Consider the following 15,007-nt stretch of genomic DNA (forward strand, 5'->3'; position numbering starts at 1 on the left):
CCTCTACTCCTTGCATCCTCACCATTCCTCTATCCTCCCTCTCATTCACACACATATATTCTGTCTTAGTCCTGCTGACCTTCATTCCCTCTTTTCTCTAGAGCATATCTCCATCTGTCCAGGGTCATCTCCACCTGTTCCCTACTCTCACTACAGATCACAATGTCATCTGCAAACATCATAGTCCACGGGGACACCTGTCTGATCTCGTCTGTCAACCTGTACATTATCATTGCAATCGATCTGTCCAGAAACATAACTCAGGAAGGTAAAAATAGCATGTATACAGACTATTTTAAACTGGTCTTCTACTACACATGCCTTCACCAGATGGGGTATTTATCGCACTAACAGTCCCTCATATAGACAAATATTCCTCTTCCACAGCACATCTAATATAATAATATTACCTAACTCATAATAATATTAACCATCATAATAATATATACTCGTAATGTAAATTAACTCAGCACATGCAATCATAGTTCAAGGGATTTTGGACATGAAGCTCGTGAATTCAGGGTAATAACTTGTATTTTATTTGTATGCATCATACTACAGTGATCTGGGCAAGTATTCTCATTAGTTAACATGAGACTGTATGCACACTACAATAATTTAAAATCCGTTACAATGATTGTGTAAAGTAGCAGATTACCAGTGTTCAGTTAGCCACATGGGTTCTGGAGGAGCTATCCCTTTGGGGGAGGAAACAGTCTAGTTCTTTGCTTGACTGACACCTACTGGACTGTAGGTGTATCTGCAGTTTTATGGGTTGGTGTACCAATGAACTGTATCAATGATACATTGCTTTGGCAAGGTTTAGGCATGTATGGTTGCATGCATTTGTAGAAGGCACAAGTTGCTGGCAAGAAGAGAGTTAGGCAGACAGGACTGTGCAATCACAGGTGACAGGTCCCAACCCCCCATTTCTCAACTCTGGGGAGAATGGGTTGACAGTGTACATCCACTCAAACACAGAGTAAAGGAGCAGGACGACTCTTACCTTGTTTGGTGACCACAGGGGTTTGGCTCTTAAAAGAGTAGAGAATGGGTCAGCTTCTTAGTGAGGAATAACAGCAAAAAAAGAAAAAAAAAGTACAGTTTTGTACCTACCATAAATGTAGATGTTCGAGGATCCACATTGCTGCAGTCCTAACTATTGGGTAGTCCGCTGTCCAGTCGGCCCGAATACCAAAGTATAAGGCTGACGTCGGTCAGGGCGCATTAGACTGACGTCAGAACGTCAGGGTACTAATGCGCATGACCGACGCCATTTCCTCAGTCTTTTCTTGCCCCAGATGTCAGAAGACCCTAAAAAGACAAGGCCCAATATACCTGCACCAAAAATATGTACAATATATACAAAAATATCAGCATATAACCTCACCTACACAACCACCCCTAAACACAGAGGGGAAGGAGGGAGGGTAAATTGGACTGCAGCAATGTGGATCCTCGAACATCTACATTTATGGTAGGTACAAAACTGTACTATGTTCTTCGCTCCACATTGCTGCAGTCCTAACTATTGGGTAGAATCCCAAAGCAGAGGTAAGGGAGGCTGGCAAATCATAAAGAAGCAGGAGGTGACAACATGCCTTGCAAAATAGCTGTGGCAAAACCAGCCCTAGACTTAGAGTAGAGAGGAAGGTGATAATGCTTAGAGAAAGTATGCACTGAACTCCAAGTAGCTGCCTCCAAAATATCCTTAGTTGCCACCCCCCTTAGAAATGCTGTTGAAGTGGCAGTAGCCCTAGTGGAATGAGGCCTAATCCCAGTTGGAATCTCCTTGCCATGATGGGAATAACAAAATGCAATGCAAAACCCAATCCACCTAGAAATAGTTTGTTTTGACACAGGCTTGCCCTGAACTCAAAGCAAAGATACAAACAACTGCTGAGACTGCCTAAAATCCTTAGTCCTGCTCAAATAATAACGCAATTGCCTGTGCACATCTAAAGTGTGCAAAATCTTTTCCCCTTTATTTTGGGGTCTGCATAAAAGTAGGCAAATGAATAGTTTGGTTTAAAGCCACACTAGAAACCACCTTAGGTATAAAAGAAGGATTAGTGCGTAATGATACCCTATCCTTATGAAAAATCAAAAAGGCTCAACCGCCATAAGGGCCTGTAACTCAGAAACCCTTCTTGCAGAAGTAATAGCCAACAAAAGCAGTCTTCCATGACAAGTATTTTAGTTCAGCAGTAGCTGCAGGCTCAAAAGGTTGTAGAGTAAGTTTCTCCAACACAAAATTGAGATCCCAAGCAGGAGTAGGAGCTCTCGTGGGGTCTTATATTCTTTGCCCCTCTAAGAAACTGCTTGAACAAAGGATGTGAAAACAATGGTGGGTCACAATCATAGTGAGCTGAAATTGCTGCAGCATGAATCTTAATGGAAGAGAAAGACAAACCTTTGTCCAATAACTCAGTAAGATATTGAAGAGCCACACTCAAATTAGGCTCTGAAATCTCCAAATTCTTTGCTGCAGTCCAAAATAAAAATCTCTTCCATTTTTCTGCACACTTTCCTAGTACTAGGTCTTCTGGCTTCCATAATCACATTTAAAACTTGTTGAGGAAGTTGAGACCTGCTGTCTTTCAAAACAGAATATGCCAGGCTGTTAGATGAAGAGAGTGAAGCTTGACATTGAGCAGACGACCGTCCTTCTGAGACAACAGATGTGGAATCAAGGGTAAAGACCATGGAGGCTTCTTTACCAGACTCCTCAGTAATGGGTACCAGTGCTGCCGAGGCCAATCTGGAGCTATTAAAATCATCCTTGGCTTGTCTTGTCTGACCTTTAGAAGCACCTTTGGAAGAAGAGGCAGAGGTGGAAAGGCATACACATGAAGATTTTTCCAACTGAAAGAAAGAGCATCCACTTTCCAAGCTGTGTGATGAAACCTCTTTGTGCAAAACTTTGGCAGCTGGTGGTTTAGTGGAGAAGCGAACAGATCTATGTCTGGAGTTCCCCAGGACACTGTCAACTTTTGAAATACATGAAGATCCAGTTTCCACTCGTGGGGATCCATGATTTGTCTGCTTAACACATCTGCTAAGGAGTTCTGTGCTCCGGCAGAAACCTTGCCTGAAGAGTTAGTTGCAAGCTGAGCACTCTCCCATAAAATCATTGCTTGCCTGCACAATGGATAAGAATGTGTTCCCCTTGTTTGTTGATGTACCACATGACAGTTGTGTTGTCTGTTAGAATCAACACCTGCCCTGGAAGAAGTAACTCCTTGAAAGCCATTAATGCAAACTGGACTGCTAACATCTCCTTCATGTTGATATGTAGATGCTGTAGTCTGGCAGGCCACTTGTCTTGTATCCACTTTCCATTTAGATGAGCTCCCCAAGCAATGTCCGAGGCATCTGTCGTTAAAATCTGACTCGCCTCTGGCCGGGTCACAGAGAGTCCCTTGTTTAGGTGACATTCCTGAGCCCACCACAAAAATTCTTTTTGAAGGCAAGGTATTATTTGAATGACAGTGTCCAAATCCTGGCAGTGCTGTGTCCATACATTTTGAGATACCATTGTAGCTTCCTCATATGCAGTTTGGCATTGGGAAGCACCAGAATACAAGATGCCATGAACCCTAATGCTTGAAGGACTGTCCTTGCAGTCAGCACGGACTGATGAGATAGTTGATGGAAGTAAAGTGATAGACTCTTTTGTTTGTCCGGGGTTAAAAGGCCATCTGGGCTGCTGTATTCAGTCTCACACCCAGAAAGCACATGTCTTGAGAGGGTACTAGACTGGACTTTATTTCGTTCACAGAATACCCTAGGCATCTTAGCACTGCTATAACATATTCCAGATGCTGTAGAAGGTCTTCCTTTTCTTGAGCCAGAATCAGGCAGTCGTCCAAGTAAGGATAGATTTGAATTCCTTGTAGCCTGAAGTAAGCTATCACTGGAGCCAGAACCTTTGTGAATACTCTGGGCAGTAGATAAGCCAAAGGGCAATGCAGAGAACTGATAATGAGAATTTCCAGCTCGAAACGCAGATACTTCCTGCAACTTAGTCTTATAGGCACATGAAGGTAAGCTTCCTTGAGATCTAAAGTTACCATCCAGTGATCTTTGCCCAGCAGAGGTAAAAGCTGTTGTAACGTCAACATCTTGAACTTTGGAATGTCCAGATAAGTGTTGAGGAGAGATAAATCCAAAATTGGTCTCCACGTGTTCCCCTTCTTTGGTACTAGGAACAGGCGAGAATAAAATCCTAGGCCCCTTTCTGATACAGGGACCGGCTGAATGGCCCCTATTTGGAGTAACATAGAAATGTGCTTGTGAGCCTCTTTTCTTTGTGTAGGAGGAACGCCTGGCATGCCTTTGAAAGGGGGCAATGTATGGAAATAAAACCTGTAACCGTGGTGAATGATATCCAACACCCATCTGTCTTGAGTAATTAAATCCCAATTTTCTTTGAAAAGAGACAGTCTGCCTCCCAAAGGAGCTGCCAGACGAGAATCTACTGGCAGCTAAAAAGGCAGGTCATTGGGTCTGTTTACGAAAGGACTGACCCCTGCCCTCACCAGAAGTCTGAGCAGGTGAACTCCCTGTTCTAGGCCTAAAAGAACCTTGAGCTCTGCCCCTACCACGTCTAGACCTACCCCTAGACTGGGAATCATAAGCAGGATATGTCCATCCCTTAGTAGGCCAATTTCTACTAAACTTGGTGGCTGTACCTGCAAAAAATCTTTAACAGTTTGCATAGACTTAGCTTTGTCCTCCATTTTCTTTAAAACTGCTTCCACAGGTGAACCAAACAACACATCAGACTGTAAAGGAGCATCCAAAATCCTTGTCTTAACATGCTCAGCTAAATTCTGATCCCTCAACCAGGCATGCCTGCGAAGAACAGAACTAGTAGCAGCCACCCTCGAGGAGGCCTGCACAGCATCAAAACCACATTGCAAAGAATGCTTACCCACTTGTTCAGACACATGAACTAAATCCAGCAACTCTTTACACTCAATACCTTCCGCCAAAGCATCCACCTTAGATTTCAATTGTGAAAGGAGATAATTTTGATATTTTAGCATGTGAAACTGACAATTCAATGCCCTCATGGCTAAAGTGGAAGAAGTATACACTTTCTTTCCCCATCTATCCAAAGCCCTTGCCTCTTTATCAGTGGGAACAGGGTTTTTAACAACAGAGGCCTTAACACCTTTAGGTCCCTGAGAAACAGTTTCCGGGTCTGCCCTAGGACTCTTAAAAAGATACTTATGAGCTTCAGGCACCCTATAGTACCTATCAGGTTTAACAGGAGCAGGAGGCAAAGAATCAGGATTCAGGGAAGCCTCTGCAAAACATCTTCCACCACATTCAACACAGGAGGTATAGCTAATGGCCTATGCTGGGGTAAAACAAGAATTCCCTAAGCCCTTTCCTGGAATCAGAGTAATCCTGGCCTTCCCATTTAAAGTGTTCCCTCATGGAATGCAGAGTCTCTGAAAATGAGAAATCCTCAGGAGGAGAAGCTGTAGGAGTAGAATCATCCACATCAGAATCAGAATAAGGAGGATACTCTTGCAAATCTTCCGTAGAAGACTCAGAAGCCTCTGAACACTGTTCAAAACTCTCAAACTCAGGTTCCACCCTAGGCCTCTTATCAGGAGGGGGCATAGAACCTCTAATCATAGTAATCAAATCTTCTGCCATTTTAAGCATATGTTGTTTAGGCACAGAACCTGAAGTGCTAGGAGAAGCCCCCACTGAAGCCAAACTTGGCCTACCTCTCAAAGAAGTTTTGGAAACAGAAGGAGAGGCTCTAACTACCTTGGGAAGAGAGGGAAGAACAGTTACCTGAGAAGCCCCTTCAGCCTGGCCTACTTCCTGAGAAGGCACATCCTGTAACAGTAAAGTCTCTGCCTGAGACTCCAAAGAAACTCCTGGCAAAACCTCTGGCTCCACTGAGCCTTCTAAAGAACCGACGTCTGGGACTGCCGGTTCATCAACCCTAGGCTTTGCTGTTTTGTCCTTGCGCTTCTTGGACGAAGCGGGCGTCGGAGCATCCGACGGCATTTTATAATTGCAACGCTTCCCAAACACTAACCTGGCACAGTCTAACCTTCTCTTAATAGTGCGTTTGTTAAATCTAGCACAAGAGCGGCATCCAACAACGCCGTGCTCAGGCCCTAAACAAGGTATACACAAGGTATGGTAATCCCTATGAGGTATCTGTTTCCCACAAGAAATACAGTTATTCACTTTTTCTGACATCCGGTTAAATACTGAGGCAAGAAAACAACACAATATTGCCCAACGCGGTACTTAGCCAACTTTGATTCGGTCTGAAACTCCGACTTCAGAAAATTTCAGAACGCCAACCTGCACTCGCAAAACTGCTTCTGCATCGGACCATGCGGCAAAAAAGACTGAGGAAATGGCGTGGGTCATGCGCATTAGTACCCTGACGTTCTGACGTCAGTCTAATGCGCCCTGACCGACGTCAGCCTTATACTTTGGTATTCGGGCCGACTGGACAGCGGACTACCCAATAGTTAGGACTGCAGCAATGTGGAACGAAGAACATCGGGAAAGCCATACACTAAGTCAACTTATAACAATGCACAGATGTGCGGAGGTAGTCCAAGGATGCAAAAAAATAACCACAAGTAGAAAACAAAACCACTTTGATATAACTAGTTAAGTGCATTAGTCCAAACAGTAGTGGACTTCATCAGAGGAAGAAGCAAAACATACAAACATGCACATACACACAGTTACAGCCAACAACCCACAGTTATTCTCTGCATACTGGTCATGACAATATTAACTTTGTTATCATAGTATGACCTCTTTAGCCTGGCATGTGCAAAGCAGATGTTAGCTCATAATAAAGTGCATGAGGTTGACACGTCAAACAAGTAATAGTTATTGTAGCATATTAGTAGCTTAACTGTTCAGTTTATCCACTCTGACAATTGCCTTTGTATATGATAAGCTATATAACATGTTTCAGGCATAGAACAGATAACTTTTTATGCTAGATATATTTGTTTCTTTTATTTGTGTTATTGTTACATCAGTTTTTATGGCAAAACTGCTGTTCTAACTAGTGAAACTGATGGCATGAGTGATGCTAATTAGATAGCTACCAGTCCCTTGACAGCTAAAGGTCATGCTAACCTCTGAGGTAAGAATACACCGAAATATGCACATTTAGGTTCGGACAGTTCAGAAACTGCAGATATACATATGAGTATGCAAAAAGTGTGCCATTATGTCAGTTTTATCAAAAGGTTGCAGAAGGCCATGTAAAGGAGGCATGCCATAAAAAGATGTGATTGAGTTTAAGCAGTCTAAAAATGCTACAAGCACATAAGAGCAAAATACGGACAAAAGTGCATCATCAAATGTAAGTGTTTAACATATATATGCCCATGGAAAAATACTACCATAAAATATTCTGTCCGATCCATACCCACAAGAAATGCTACAGAAAGTATTACACCAGATTCAAATATTGCAAAATATTACACACTGCCATGACAGAAAGTTTTTGAAAGTGTGTTATCAAATTCTGGAAGCCCAAAAGACACATGGACACAACAGCATGTTGATAAATGCATGATTTCAGGCAATCAGTTCAAAAGTATAGACTGCAAACCAAAGTACAGAAACAGTATACACAAGAATGTGCTGACCAGATAGTACCAATATATTTTTCTATAAAAAGATATGTGTAGGGGGATGGGCACAGCCCCTCACATAGGGTGCAGGGGGGATTGCCCCCCTGCAAAATACTGTTTACAGTAGGTTTTTGTTGTTGTTTTATGCCGGTTCGGAGAACTGGGGTTTGCGAAAGTGCACTTTCGATCTAATGCACTTTCGCTTTAATGGGTCTCGATGTTGCTAGTTCAAGATAGTGTAATTTCAATCTAGCAATATAGACCCGTGTGTATGTATATATATATATATATATATATATATATATATATATATATATATATATATATATATCTATAGAGAGAGAGAAAAACAAACACATATTTTACATATATTATATATAGTGTGTGTCTGAGTATCTATGAGAGAGAAAGAGAGAGAAAAACAGTTTTACAAAAAATTCAACCATGTAGGTTTCCCGAATTCTCTTTGTTTACAGCAACAGTCCTAGCATTTCCACCCAAGACCTCCTTCCCTTTTTCCTGTTCTTCTTGTTCCCAGTTGCAGCAGTGTAATAAACAAATATAGTGTATATGGAAAGAGACTGGTCTAAACAGAGGGGGAATACATATGTATAGACACACACACACACACACACACACACACACACACACACACACACACACACACACACACACACACACACAGAGAAACACACACACAGAGAAACACACACACAGAGAAACACACACACACACACACACACACACAGAAACACACACAGAGAAACACACACACACAGAGAAACACACACACACACAGAAACACACACAGAGAAACACACACACACACAGAGAAACACACACACACACACACACACACACACACACACACACACACAGAGAAACACACAGAGAAACACACACACAGAAACACACACACACACAGAAACACACACACAGAGAAACACACACACACAGAGAAACACACACACACACAGAAACACACACACACACACACACACACACAGAGAAACACACACACACAGACACACACACAGAGAAACACACACACACACACACACACACAGAGAAACACAGACACACACGCACACAGAGAAACACACGCACACAGAGAAACACACGCATGCACACACTTCTGTGTTTTGTATCTGTATATATAAAGAAATTATCATGGGATTTGGGAGTCCAGCTTCTTGGAAGTCCCTAGTCAAAAGTTTAACAACTGCCTGATGGGAAACTCACAGCAATAATGTTACTTATTTCAACGGTGGTGCAGCGGTAGTGTTGTTGCCTCACAGCAAGAGGTTCGCCCGTTCGATTCTCGGCTTGGGTTGGGAGTGCCTTCTGTGTGGAGTCTGCATATCCTCCCCATGGTCGAGTGGGTGTTCGAAAGACATGCGTTGAATGGGCGTGCCTTCGTTGAAGGTTGGGCGTCGGGCTGGCAACTCGACACCATAAAAAAGCCAACTGCCAATCATTAGCAGACCGGAGTTCCACTGTGGCGACCCCTAACCGGGAAAAGCCGAAAGACAAACAACATTTACTAATTTAATTATTTGCTAAATGGGTAAGACTGCAAATATCTGAAATTACTATTTTCAAGCTCAGGTTGAGGGCCCTCAGTAAGACACAAGTATCAGGTGGCAGCAAAACATAAAGCAGTGCATTCTAAGAATTAATTTTAAGTGGAATAATAATAGATTAAGGCAGATAAATAAGAATAAGTGCATTGCCTTTTTTAAAGGTAAAGTATATATACAGGTCATGGTACAAAAGATCTGTAATCTATATATTAAACAAAAATGATTAAAGTATTAGAAATGAATAGTATGGGAAGTGGCTAACTACCAATTTATACATTTGTGTGGTTGTTTAAGGTTGGCATGCTTATTCTGGTTGTATGGCATACGTTTCAGTAATTAGTGGAGAGTATAATGCGTGTAATATGTTAATTAGCAATATAGCATATGTAAGGGACTCTCAGGTGTACAGAGCAGTGGCAGGGAAGGATTTCTGTCGACATTTCAATTTACAGTAGAAATAACTGCTTGTAGGTCAGTGGAGAGATGACATATTTGCTGGGCTATTTTTAAACACAGTCTATTAGCTAGCATTTTTGTGTTTGTTTTTTTTTTTTTTTTTTTTTTTTGCAAAGGACATGGCCAGCTCACATTTAAGAACTGCAGCCAGTGTGGTATGTGAAAGGATCACAGCTGATTTTAAGAAAAAACTGAGAGCTACAGCAAAATAAAAATAAACGGTTTTCTGTGCAGCTTTGAAGGGGTTGCAGTCTTGTCATACTGTACTGCCACGTGATCCTTGTATGACAGTGAAAAGTGAGGATTTGACTGGGTGACATGCATTAAAAAGAGGGCATCACATTATTTTAGGAAATAGATATTTCATAACCAGTAGGTACCACTGCTGTGGAACAAGAATTAATTAGCGAACCCCAATTTAGTAATGTGCTTTACATTGATAGGAACATCATAAGGTGAAGAGGAGCACTGAAGTACCAGTGCAAACAACACTTAAGTGAAGAGACATGTGCAGTTAATACTAAACTCCTTCATTAAGATGACTGCCAGTTTAGAACAGTATTTAAAGCTTGTATATGAGAAGATGCTTTACAGAGCCCAAAACTTTCTCACTGACACAACCTGAACTATACATGCCACATTACTTATGTCCTCTTTATGCCACTCCCATCCTTACTAAAGGCTTCATTAAAACTAAACTTGAACAATGCTGTAACAAAGTTGCTAAATTTACAGCACATACCCATTTCGGAACCCAGCACTTTATAGCACTGAAAAGCCTAAATTGTTTAGAACTGCCACAGCTACTAATATATACACAACTTACCACCTATAAAATTATCCAGCATCCATCTGCCTATCCAGCACTGAAAAACATTCTACACAACTATGTTTCCAATCATTTCAATCATTGCCATCCAGTGACCAAAAACCTTCTGTCTTTAAACCTAGGAAATCTGCCGGGCATTGTCCGTACAATGTTGCTAAGGCCTGCAACTCTTTACCTGTATCCGTCAGGTCTACACCCTCCCTCTCATCTTTCAAAACCACTCTGAAAGGCTTCCTAGCTAAAGGCTGACTCTGTTCTTGCTCAAATCTAGGATAAACTGTATCCCTAAATGCCTTTTCCTGCCTTATACTTCCTTACTCCCCCGTCTTCACTTACTTCCTTACTTCTATTTAATTCTCTTTTCTGAGTTTCTCTCTAAATATACCATAAGCCTGTTTTTCCCCTCACTTCATATTGCAATTCCTATTTATGTTAGACTAACTTACCTTTAATTTCTTTACAAACTAACATTTCTCTAAATATTAAATGATTGTCATATACCTTGTATCAATTCTTAGCTAATGTTTTTATTTTATGTCTAATTTGTTATAATTATTTAAACTGCAGATGTTTTTGATTTATTTTTGAAGATTGTGAAATTATTGTTCTTAAAATGTTTTGTAATAATTTGAAGCTTTTCTCCCCGGCCCTGAAAATGGGCTTCTACCCAGTCGGACTTTCCCAGGAATCAAATGTCAATAAATAAACAAATAGATAACCACAGAAAATTTTGAGGCATTATTTGCCATGTGTGATGACAATAAGAAAAGTTGTTTGAATATGTTCATTCACAAAAAATATCGTATGTTGAAGTGAGGTAATGTTACATGGTGATAACTTACTAAGTGACAAGGTTAAACTTTCCAGTATTTTAATATTTATTCTAGCAATTTCGCAGTAAATTTGAACGTCACATTTCAAATTCTCAGTTATGATATCACTAATGATGTTTATCCAACTATAAATAAATAGTGCAGTCATCATTACCTATGATACAGAAAATGCTAATTACGGGCCTTGATATTTTTTATGGTTACTTCATCCACTTGAAAAAGTATGTACTGGTAGATTCATTCATTGGTTACAATATTTAGTGCCCTTTAACAACAGATCCCTATTCATAAAAGGGGGATAATTAATATAAAACAGAATTATCATCCTATCACCATGAAAGGTGTTTGCTAAGTCTTACTTCAGACTGACTTAGACAACATAGCTTTCTACATTGAGGTGTGCACTGACCAGCCATTCAGTTTTTTCTTACCTGTTCGTGCAACCTTAGACCTAATTGTCATTGTGTACTTAGATCTAACAAGGGCATTTGATTCCTTGCATCATGTTGGCATTATGTAGAGGATTATGATATGATCTCTGAACATGACCAACTTGTGGTGTGTTCCAGACATGGATATCAAGAAATGTACCGTTAGAGCAAAGGAGAAACTTCCTCACCCACACTCTTTAGTGATCGCATTGTTACAAATACAAAGGCTTCAACAAAATGAGAAACTGACAAAGCACACTTGACAGTTCCAGATTCACCAAAGCACTAGTTGTCCAACTGTAGGTATCCCACATCTGTGCAAGTATATAAATGTGTGTATGTATATGTATTTGGGGCCAGTGGGACATAGTTGAAAGGTTTACTTTGATGAATGGGAATCACTGACTTGCTTGATCAACCTCTGTTTTGTTGCTGTACTAACAGCAGTTTTGTGAAGTTAAGGACTTTTGCCTTTTCCCCACTATTGCACTGTTGTGCAGTCTTGGAGTTGCTACATTTAAATAAGAGGGTGCAAATGGGCTTGCCCTTCTGCAAAAACGCTTGCTTTCCTGCCTTTTCTTTTCTTGCTTTCAGCTAAGCATTCCACCTAGCAGTGTAAACCTAGGCTCTAGATGACTGTCACTGTTGAACTGTGACCCCGACCCAGTGTGTGAAAATGAGAAAAAAGGGGTTGTAGTTGGATGCATGGATTCCACTGACATAAGGGGGTGAATGCAATGTTAAACATACTGACTTTATATTTTCTTATATACTCATATATTTAATTTATACTTTTATTTACATATATGACTGCGTGTGTGTGTATATATACACACATACATAAAGTATACATATATTCATGTACACTATATATTTATATATAGGTGTAAGTCAAAAGGTAGAATCACATTTGTTAGAAAGGTTTTTGTGGGTGTAAGAGAGAGAGAATGCACAGAAGACTGAATGCTCATTTGACTGATTCACATATGATTACATTTAGTTTTATATAGTGTAGATAAGCAGTGTGTGTGTGTGTATGTGCATATATATGTGTGTGTGTGTGTGTGTGGCATATATATATATATATATATACACATATATATATATATATATATATATATATATATATAAACAGATAAATAGATATTTGGGGCCAGTGGGCATAGTTGAACAGTTTACTTTGGAAAGTGAGAGGATGCCCAAGGAGTGGACAAGAAGTGTATTGGTAATGAGTTTTAAGAATAAGGGTGATGTGCAAAGCTGTAGTAACTACAGAGGGATAAAACTGATCAGCCACAGCATGAAGTTATGGGTAAGAGCAGTGGAAGCCAGGTTAAGAATGGAGGTGATGATTTGTGGACAGCAGTATGGTTTCATACCAGAAAAAGTGCACTACAGATGTGATATTTATTCTGAGGGTGTTGATGGAAAAGTATAGAGAAGGTCAGAAGGAGTTGCATTGCGTCTTTGTGGACTTAGAGAAAGCATATGAAAGGGTGCTTTGAGAAAAGTTGTGGTATTGTATGAGGAAGTCGGGAGTGGCAGAAAAGTATGTAACAGTGGTACAGGATATGTACAAGGGCAGTGTGACAGTGGTGAGGTCTGTTGTAGGAGTGACAAATACATTCAAGGTGGAGGTGGGTTTACATCAAGGATTAGTTCTGAGCACTTTCTTATTTGCAGTGGTGATGGACAGGTTGACAGACAAGATCAGACAGGAGTCCCATAGACTAGGATGTTTGGAGATAACATTGTGATCTGTAGTGAGGGTAGGGACCAGGTTGAGGAGACCCTGGAGAGGTGAATATGTATTCTAAAGAAGAGAGGAATGAAGGTTAACAGGACTAAGACAGACTATATGTGTGTGAATGAGAGGGAGGACAGAGGAATGGTGAGGAAGCAGGGAGTAGAGTTGCCGAAGGTGGATGAGTTTAAATTCTTGGGTTCAGCAGTTCAGAGTACTGGTGAGTGTGGAACAGAGGTGAAGAAGAGAATGCAGGCAGGGTGCAAGGGGAGGAAAAGAGTGTCAGGAATGATTTGTCATGGACAGGTACCAGTAAGAGTGAAAGGCAAGGTCTACAAGCAGGTAGTGAGACCAGCTATCTTATATGGGTTGGAGAAGGTGGCACTGACAAAAAGACTGAAGTCGGAGCTGGAGGTGGCAGAGTTAAAGTTGTTAAGGTTTGCATGGTGTGTGACGAGGATGGACAGGTTTAGAAATAAATATATTAGAGGATCAGCTTGGGTTGGACAGTTTGGAGACAAAGCCAGATAGGAGAGATTGCTTTGGTTTGGACATGTGCTGAGGAGGGATGCTGGGTATATTTGGAAAAGGATGGAGCTGCCAGGTAAGAGGAAAAAAAGAAGGCCTAAGATAAGGTTTATGGACATGGTGAGATAGAGCATACATGTGGCTGGTGTGACAGAGCAAGATGCAGAGGACAGGAAGAAATGAAAACAGATGATCCACTGTGTCAATCCCTAATGAGAAGAAGATCATGTAGAATTTGCAGGAAAATTGAAGTGAAAAAGTGGTGACTGTGACGATGTGCAAGACTGTGTTATATTAGGTGTGAATAAGTAAGTGTTAGGTTAGAGAGTAGGGGTTATGTAAGAGGAAAGAGTCAGTGTTGGGCATGTTTTGTGTTGTCTGTATTCTGTGTCGTGCCATCTTGGGTAGAGGTACTGTTAAGAATGGGTTTTTAGTAATGTAATTCATAGGGTTAGGGTTACAGTTAACCCTAAAAGTAACCTAACCCTACCCCTTACCCTACATTACTAAAACCCCTTTCCCTAACAGTTACACTATCAAGACAACACTTGATTTTGGTTTTGTAGCTGTGGTTTACTGATAACAGACTTTTTATTGACAGAGAAGTATTAGGTTCATAGGTAAACGCTATTCTAATTACCAGCAGAAGCTTTATAAGCCTAGCTGCATAACCTAACCCAATTATGTCCCTATGTATTATGGGCACTTATTAGGAAGGGGTATGTTAGGAAGTTTCTAAAGGTTATATGAGGGGTATGTTAGTTTAGGCATTGTGACTATGTACCTCTGACTATCAAAGACTTGAGGGCCAGACACAGTGTAAATTGTTGATTTCCCATCCATTAGTCAAGGTTATACTTAAACAGGATTAGGGATGGACTCTGCTTCACAGCTTTAAAGTTTTGTGATTCACTGTTATGAGACATTCAGTGTTTTGTGATTATCTCTTTTTGTTCT

At 40.7% G+C, this 15,007-nt stretch overlaps 1 protein-coding gene across 4 annotated transcripts in view; it reads left to right on the top strand.

Moving 5' to 3' along the window:
- CYSLTR1 (cysteinyl leukotriene receptor 1) overlaps positions 1-15,007 on the top strand; it is a 655,524-nt gene that overhangs the window by 555,265 nt on the left and 85,252 nt on the right. The window lies entirely within an intron of this gene.

The sequence above is a fragment of the Protopterus annectens genome, chromosome 15.part0 (genome assembly GCF_019279795.1).
Source record: "Protopterus annectens isolate FY-2018-M chromosome 15.part0, PAN1.0, whole genome shotgun sequence".
In the NCBI taxonomy this organism is placed as follows: Eukaryota; Metazoa; Chordata; order Ceratodontiformes; family Protopteridae; genus Protopterus; species Protopterus annectens.